Source organism: Rattus norvegicus, chromosome 5 (genome assembly GCF_021556685.1).
Source record: "Rattus norvegicus strain SHRSP/BbbUtx chromosome 5, alternate assembly SHRSP_T2T, whole genome shotgun sequence".
Taxonomy (NCBI): Eukaryota; Metazoa; Chordata; class Mammalia; order Rodentia; family Muridae; genus Rattus; species Rattus norvegicus.
The window spans coordinates 132693890-132702984 of NC_141538.1; positions in this window are offsets into that span (position 1 = coordinate 132693890).

Consider the following 9095-nt stretch of genomic DNA (forward strand, 5'->3'; position numbering starts at 1 on the left):
CAGAATGGCTAAGATTAAAAACTGAGGTGCCAACAGATGCTGGTAAGGATATGGAGAAAGAAGAATACTCCAGTTGCTGGTGGGATTGCAAGCTGGTACAACCACTTTAAATCAATCTGGTGGTGTCTCAGAGAATTTGGAATAGCTTTACCAAAAGACCCAGCTATACCACTCCTGGTCATGTACCCAAAAGATACTCCAAAACATAACAAGGACATGTGCTCCAACATCTTCTTAGCAGCCTTCTTTATAATACATGCCTGCATTTCTTATAGACCGGATAAATTTTGTGTTAAAAGTTTTGTGGTACATCTACACAATGGAATATTACTCAGCTATCAAAAACAATGACTTTATGAAATTCATGGGCAAATGGATGGAACTGGAAAATATCATCCTGAGTGATGTACCCCAATCACAGAAAAACACACATGGTGTGCACTCATTGATAAATGGTTATTAGCCCAAATGCTTGACTCTCATTTAGAAGGGGGATAAAATAGTCATAATAGGCAGATGGAGGGAGTAGTTTACACTTTAAATAGGACCTCATTTTATTAACCATTGCTATCTAAGGTTCTGCCTGCTCCTGAAGCAAAACAAGATATATGAAGAATATGGGCTTTATTTAAGTAATGTATTAGTAATCTAATGGAAAATTTCAGGTTTCTCTTTCATGAATGACTTGTACTTTACTGCAAGTATGTCATCATAGAGAATTCAGGCTTATATTTTTTATGGTGTCTTTTCATAAGTAATTCACAGGGTCATTACTGTGCATCCGAGGTGGTTTTTTTTTTCTTTCTTTTTTTTTTTTATTTATTAACTTGAGTATTTCTTATATACATTTCGAGTGTTATTCCCTTTCCCGGTTTCCGGGCAAACATCCCCCTCCCCCCTCCCCTTCCTTATGGGTGTTCCCCTCCCAACCCTCCCCCCATTGCCGCCCTCCCCCCATAGACTAGTTCACTGGGGGTTCAGTCTTAGCAGGACCCAGGGCTTCCCCTTCCACTGGTGCTCTTACTAGGATATTCATTGCTACCTATGGGGTCAGAGTCCAGGGTCAGTCCATGTATAGTCTTTAGGTAGTGGCTTAGTCCCTGGAAGCTCTGATTGCTTGGCATTGTTGTACTTTTGGGGTCTCGAGCCCCTTCAAGCTCTTCCAGTTCTTTCTCTGATTCCTTCAATAGGGGACCTATTCTCAGTTCAGTGGTTTGCTGCTGGCATTCGCCTCTGTATTTGCTGTATTCTGGCTGTGTCTCTCAGGAGAGATCTACATCCGGCTCCTGTCGGTCTGCACTGCTTTGCTTCATCCATCTTGTCTAATTGGGTGGCTGTATATGTATGGGCCACATGTGGGGCAGGCTCTGAATGGGTGTTCCTTTAGTCTCTGTTTTAATCTTTGCCTCTCCCTTCCCTGCCAAGGGTATTCTTTTTCCTCATTTAAAGAAGGAGTGAAGCATTCACATTTTGATCATCCGTCTTGAGTTTCGTTTGTTCTAGGGATCTAGGGTAATTCAAGCATTTGGGCTAATAGCCACTTATCAATGAGTACATACCATGTATGTCTTTCTGTGATTGGGTTAGCTCACTCAGGATGATATTTTCCAGTTCCAACCATTTGCCTACGAATTTCATAAACTCGTTGTTTTTGATAGCTGAGTAATATTCCATTGTGTAGATGTACCATATTTTCTGTATCCATTCCTCTGTTGAAGGGCATCTGGGTTCTTTCCATTTTCTGGCTATTATAAATAAGGCTGCGATGAACATAGTGGAGCACGTGTCTCTTTTATATGTTGAGGCATCTTGTGGGTATATGCCCAAGAGAGGTATAGCTGGATCCTCAGGCAGTTCAATGTCCAATTTTCTGAGGAACCTCCAGACTGATTTCCAGAATGGTTTTACCAGTCTGCAATCCCACCAACAATGGAGGAGTGTTCCTCTTTCTCCACATCCTCGCCAGCATCTGCTGTCACCTGAGTTTTTGATCTTAGCCATTCTCACTGGTGTGAGGTGAAATCTCAGGGTTGTTTTGATTTGCATTTCCCTTATGACTAAAGATGTTGAACATTTCTTTAGGTGTTTCTCAGCCATTCGGCATTCCTCAGCTGTGAATTCTTTGTTTAGCTCTGAACCCCATTTTTTAATAGGGTTATTTGTTTCCCTGCGGTCTAACTTCTTGAGTTCTTTGTATATTTTGGATATAAGGCCTCTATCTGTTGTAGGATTGGTAAAGATCTTTTCCCAATCTGTTGGTTGCCGTTTTGTCCTAACCACAGTGTCCTTTGCCTTACAGAAGCTTTGCAGTTTTATGAGATCCCATTTGTCGATTCTTGATCTTAGAGCATAAGCCACTGGGGTTTTGTTCAGGAAATTTTTTCCAGTGCCCATGTGTTCCAGATGCTTCCCTAGTTTTTCTTCTATTAGTTTGAGTGTGTCTGGTTTGATGTGGAGGTCCTTGATCCACTTGGACTTAAGCTTTGTACAGGGTGATAAGCATGGATCGATCTGCATTCTTCTACATGTTGCCCTCCAGTTGAACCAGCACCATTTGCTGAAAATGCTATCTTTTTTCCATTGGATGGTTTTGGCTCCTTTGTCAAAAATCAAGTGACCATAGGTGTGTGGGTTCATTTCTGGGTCTTCAATTCTATTCCATTGGTCTATCTGTCTGTCTCTGTAACAATACCATGCAGTTTTTATCACTATTGCTCTGTAATACTGCTTGAGTTCAGGGATAGTGATTCCCCCTGAAGTCCTTTTATTGTTGAGGATAGCTTTAGCTATCCTGGGTTTTTTGTTATTCCAGATGAATTTGCAAATTGTTCTGTCTAACTCTTTGAAGAATTGGATTGGTATTTTGATGGGGATTGCATTGAATCTGTAGATCGCTTTTGGTAAAATGGCCAATTTTACTATATTAATCCGGCCAATCCATGAGCATGGGAGATCTTTCCATCTTCTGAGGTCTTCTTCAATTTCTTTCCTCAGTGTCTTGAAGTTCTTATTGTACAGATCTTTTACTTGCTTGGTTAAAGTCACACCGAGGTACTTTATATTATTTGGGTCTATTATGAAGGGTGTCGTTTCCCTAATTTCTTTCTCGGCTTGTTTCTCTTTTGTATAGAGGAAGGCAACTGATTTATTTGAGTTAATTTTATACCCAGCCACTTTGCTGAAGTTGTTTATCAGCTTTAGTCGTTCTCTGGTGGAACTTTTGGGATCACTTAAATATACTATCATGTCATCTGCAAATAGTGATATTTTGACCTCTTCTTTTCCGATCTGTATCCCCTTGATCTCCTTTTGTTGTCTGATTGCTCTGGCTAGAACTTCAAGAACTATATTGAATAAGTAGGGAGAGAGTGGGAAGCCTTGTCTAGTCCCTGATTTTAGTGGGATTGCTTCAAGTTTCTCTCCATTTAGTTTAATGTTAGCAACTGGTTTGCTGTATATGGCTTTTACTATGTTTAGGTATGGGCCTTGAATTCCTATTCTTTCCAGGACTTTTATCATGAAGGGGTGTTGAATTTTGTCAAATGCTTTCTCAGCATCTAATGAAATGATCATGTGGTTCTGTTCTTTCAGTTTGTTTATATAATGGATCACGTTGATGGTTTTCCGTATATTAAACCATCCCTGCATGCCTGGGATGAAGTCTACTTGATCATGGTGGATGATTGTTTTGATGTGCTCTTGAGTTCGGTTTGCCAGAATTTTATTGAGTATTTTTGCGTCGATATTCATAAGGGAAATTGGTCTGAAGTTCTCTTTCTTTGTTGTGTCTTTGTGTGGTTTAGGTATAAGAGTAATTGTGGCTTCGTAGAAGGAATTCGGTAGGGCTCCATCTGTTTCAATTTTGTGGAATAGTTTGGATAATATTGGTATGAGGTCTTCTATGAAGGTTTGATAGAATTCTGCACTAAACCCGTCTGGACCTGGGCTCTTTTTGGTTGGGAGACCTTTAATGACTGCTTCTATTTCCTTAGGAGTTATGGGGTTGTTTAACTGGTTTATCTGTTCCTGATTTAACTTCGATACCTGGTATCTGTCTAGGAAATTGTCCATTTCCTGAAGATTTTCAAGTTTTGTTGAATATAGGTTTTTATAGTAAGATCTGATGATTTTTTGAATTTCCTCTGAATCTGTAGTTATGTCTCCCTTTTCATTTCTGATTTTGTTAATTTGGACGCACTCTCTTTGTCCTCTCGTTAGTCTGGCTAAGGGTTTATCTATCTTGTTGATTTTCTCAAAGAACCAACTTTTGGTTCTGTTGATTCTTTCTATGGTCCTTTTTGTTTCTACTTGGTTGATTTCAGCTCTGAGTTTGATTATTTCCTGCCTTCTACTCCTCCTGGGTGTATTTGCTTCTTTTTGTTCTAGAGCTTTTAGGTGTGCTGTCAAGCTGCTGACATATGCTCTTTCCTGTTTCTTTCTGCAGGCACTCAGCGCTATGAGTTTTCCTCTTAGCACAGCTTTCATTGTGTCCCATAAGTTTGAGTATGTTGTATCTTCATTTTCATTAAATTCTAAAAAGTTTTTAATTTCTTTCTTTATTTCTTCCTTGACCAGGTTATCATTGAGTAGAGCATTGTTCAATTTCCACGTATATGTGGGCATTCTTCCCTTATTGTTATTGAAGACCAGTTTTAGGCCGTGGTGGTCCGATAGCACGCATGGGATTATTTCTATCTTTCTGTACCTGTTGAGGCCCGTTTTTTGACCAATTATATGGTCAATTTTGGAGAAAGTACCATGAGGAGCTGAGAAGAAGGTATATCCTTTTGCTTTAGGATAGAATGTTCTATAAATATCCGTTAAGTCCATTTGGCTCATGACTTCTCTTAGTCTGTCTACATCTCTGTTTAATTTCTGTTTCCATGATCTGTCCATTGATGAGAGTGGGGTGTTGAAATCTCCCACTATTATTGTGTGAGGTGCAATGTGTGTTTTGAGCTTTAGTAAGGTTTCTTTTACGTATGTAGGTGCCCTTGTATTTGGGGCATAGATATTTAGGATTGAGAGTTCATCTTGGCGGGTTTTTCCTTTGATGAATATGAAGTGTCCTTCCTTATCTTTTTTGATGACTTTTAGTTGGAAATTGATTTTATTTGATATTAGAATGGCTACTCCAGCTTGCTTCTTCTGACCATTTGCTTGGAAAGTTGTTTTCCAGCCTTTCACTCTGAGGTAGTGTCTGTCTTTGTCTCTGAGGTGTGTTTCCTGTAGGCAGCAGAATGCAGGGTCCTCGTTGCGTATCCAGTTTGTTAATCTATGTCTTTTTATTGGGGAGTTGAGGCCATTGATATTGAGAGATATTAAGGAATAGTGATTATTGCTTCCCGTTATATTCATATTTGGATGTGAGGTTATGTTTGTGTGCTTTCATTCTCTTTGTTTTGTTGCCAAGATGATTAGTTTCTTGCTTCTTCTAGGGTATAGCTTGCCTCCTTATGTTGGGCTTTACCATTTATTATCCTTTGTAGTGCTGGATTTGTAGAAAGATATTGTGTAAATTTGGTTTTGTCATGGAATATCTTGGTTTCTCCATCAATGTTAATTGAGAGTTTTGCTGGATACAGTAACCTGGGCTGGCATTTGTGTTCTCTTAGGGTCTGTATGACGTCAGTCCAGGATCTTCTGGCCTTCATAGTTTCTGGCGAGAAGTCTGGTGTGATTCTGATAGGTCTCCCTTTATATGTTACTTGACCTTTTTCCCTTACTGCTTTTAATATTCTTTCTTTATTTTGTGCGTTTGGTGTTTTGACAATTATGTGACGGGAGGTGTTTCTTATCTGGTCCAATCTATTTGGAGTTCTGTAGGCTTCTTGTATGTCTATGGGTATCTCTTTTTTTTAGGTTAGGGAAGTTTTCTTCTATGATTTTGTTGAAGATATTTACTGGTCCTTTGAGCTGGGAGTCTTCACTCTCTTCTATACCTATTATCCTTAGGTTTGATCTTCTCATTGAGTCCTGGATTTCCTGTATGTTTTGGACCAGTAGCTTTTTCCGCTTTACATTATCTTTGACAGTCGTGTCAATGATTTCTATGGAATCTTCTGCTCCTGAGATTCTCTCTTCCATCTCTTGTATTCTGTTGGTGAAGCTTGTATCTACAGTTCCTTGTCTCTTCTTTTGGTTTTCTATATCCAGGGTTGTTTCCATGTGTTCTTTCTTGATTGCTTCTATTTCCATTTTTAATTCCTTCAACTGTTTGATTGTGTTTTCCTGGAATTCTTTCAGGGATTTTTGTGTCTCCTCTCTATGGGCTTCTACTTGTTTATTTATGTTTTCCTGGAATTCTTTCAGGGATTTTTGCGATTCCTCTCTTTAGGCTTCTACTTGTTCTCTAAGGGAGTTCTTCATGTCTTTCTTGAAGTCCTCCAGCATCATGATCAAATATGATTTTGAAACTAGATCTTGCTTTTCTGGTGTGTTTGGATATTCCGTGTTTGCTTTGGTGGGAGAATTGGGCTCCGATGATGCCATGTAGTCTTGGTTTCTGTTGCTTGTGTTCCTGCACTTGCCTCTCGCCATCAGATTATCTCTAATGTTACTTTGTTCTGCTATTTCTGACAGTGGCTAGACTGTCCTATAAGCCTGTGTGTCAGGAGTGCTGTAGACCTGTTTTCCTCTCTTTCAGTCAGTTATGGGGACAGAGTGTTCTGCTTTCGGGCGTGTAGTTTTTCCTCTCTACAGGTCTTCAGCTGTTCCTGTGGGCCTGTGTCTTGAGTTCACCTGGCAGCTTTCTTGCAGCAGAAATTTTGGTCTTACCTGTGGTCCTGAGGCTCAAGTTCGCTCGTGGGGTGCTGCCCAGGGGCTCTCTGCAGAGGCAGCAACCAGGAAGACCTGTGCCGCCCCTTCCGGGAGCTTCAGTGCACCAGGGTTCCAGATGGTCTTTGGCTTTTTCCTCTGGCGTCCGAGATGTGTGTGCAGGGAGCAGTCTCTTCTGGTTTCCCAGGCTTGTCTGCCTCTCTGAAGGTTTAGCTCTCCCTCCCACAGGATTTGGGTGCAGAGAACTGTTTATCCAGTCTGTTTCTTTCAGGTTCCGGCGGTGTCTCAGGCGCAGGGGTCCTGCCGCTCCTGGGCCCTCCCCCACGGGAGCCCAGAGGCCTTATACAGTTTCCTCTTGGGCTAGGGATGTGGGCAGGGGTGAGCAGTGTTGGTGGTCTCTTCCGCTCTGCAGCCTCAGGAGTGCCCACCTGACCAGGCGGTTGGGTCTCTCTCTCACCGGGTCTGGGAGCAGAGAGCTGCTGCGGGCCGGGATCTGCGGGTGTGGGACTTCCGGTAAACACAGAACGTGCCCGGTCCTAGAGAAATTCTGCTTCCGTGTGTCCCAAGCTCACCAGGCAGCTTTCTTGCAGCAGAAATTTTGGTCTTACCTGTGGTCCCGAGGCTCAGGTTCGCTCGTGGGGTGCTGCCCAGGGGCTCTCTCCCGAGGTGGTTTTTTAATACTTCTCTTTTAACATATAGAGAAATTTTAATACTTACTATCTGATCATCTTCTAAAGAAACAGCTTTTTATATAGATTACTTTACACTGCTCTTATGTATTCCATTTACTGATAATTATTGTTTTAATCTTTATTGAGCCTTATTTACACCTTTTCCTCATTTATGTCTTTTTTTATTGCTGTAAAGAGACATCATTACCAAGGCAAGTTATAGAAGAATGTGTTTATTGGGGCTTGCTTCTAGTTTCAAGGGTAAACCTATAACCATTATGTGGTCTGCAATTTAAAGCAGACAGGCATGATGCTGGAGCAGTGGCATAGAGTTTACATCTTATCCACAAGTTGGAGAGAAGGGAAATAGACAGAGAGACAGATAGGGTCTATTGTATTAGGTGTTATGTTTAATATGGAAGTATTTTAATATCTTGGAGAAGTTCTTCATTGTCTTATGTAAGTGTCAAAATATTATTTCAAGGAATTTAAATATTTGTATATTTTTGTATCTATGAGGATCCTGGAACTAACTTTTCATGGATACAAATGGATGGCTACATATTCATCATTTAACCACTAAATATCAATGGCTGGTAATATGTTTAAAAGTAAGAGCTAACTAGATATTATAACTTACTAGATATAAATGTATGACATTCTCACATTTTTGTTTTCTTTATTAAAGCCTTGGAGCTGGTGAAAAAGCTCATCAGGTAAAAGTGATTGCTACTAAATCTATAGACCCGAGTTTGATCCCTGAAATGCACATGGTAGAAAGCTAATTCTCTCAAGTTGTGCTTTTACCTCCATATGTATACTATGGTATATGTGTGTGAAACACACACACACACACACACACACACACACACCCACACACACACATACACACACACACACATGTACACACTAAATAAATAAATAGACTACACTCTGCCCACATTTCTGACTCCAGAGGAAAACACCTAATGCCATCTGGGACCCCAGTGCATGGGGGACCCCGGGAAATGGCAGCACAGGCCCTCCTGGTTGCTGCCCTCTCAGAGAGCTCAAAAGCAGCCCCCCCCCATGAGCAACTTGAGCCACGGGACCACAGGTAAGACCAACTTTTCTGCTCCAAGCGACCTGCCTGGTGGACTCAGGACACACAGAGGCAAAATTCTTCTGGGATTGGACACTTCCTGTTTTTAACTGGATCCCCAACCTCGCTGATCCCGACCCACAGCTCACTGCTCCCAAACCCCTTGGGAGAGAGAGCTCACCGGCCGGACAGTTGGGCACTCCCGAGACTGCAGAGTGGGAGAGACCACCATTACTGCCCACTCCTGCCCACATTCCTGGCCCAAGAGGAAACTGTATAGGGCCTCTGGGAACCAGAAGATAGGGGCACTCGAGTGGCAGGTCCCCTGAAGTCCAGATACCGCCCAGACCTGAAGGGACAGGATCAACAGTTCTCTGAACCCAAATCCCATGGGAGGGAGAGCTAAACCTTCAAAGGGGAGACACGCTAGGGAAGCCAGAAGAGACTACACTCTGCCCACATTTCTGACTCCAGAAGAAAACACCTAATGCCATCTGGGACCCCAGTGCATGGGGCCCCCGGGAAAAGGCAGCGCTAGCCTTCCTGGTTGCTGCCCTCACGGAGAA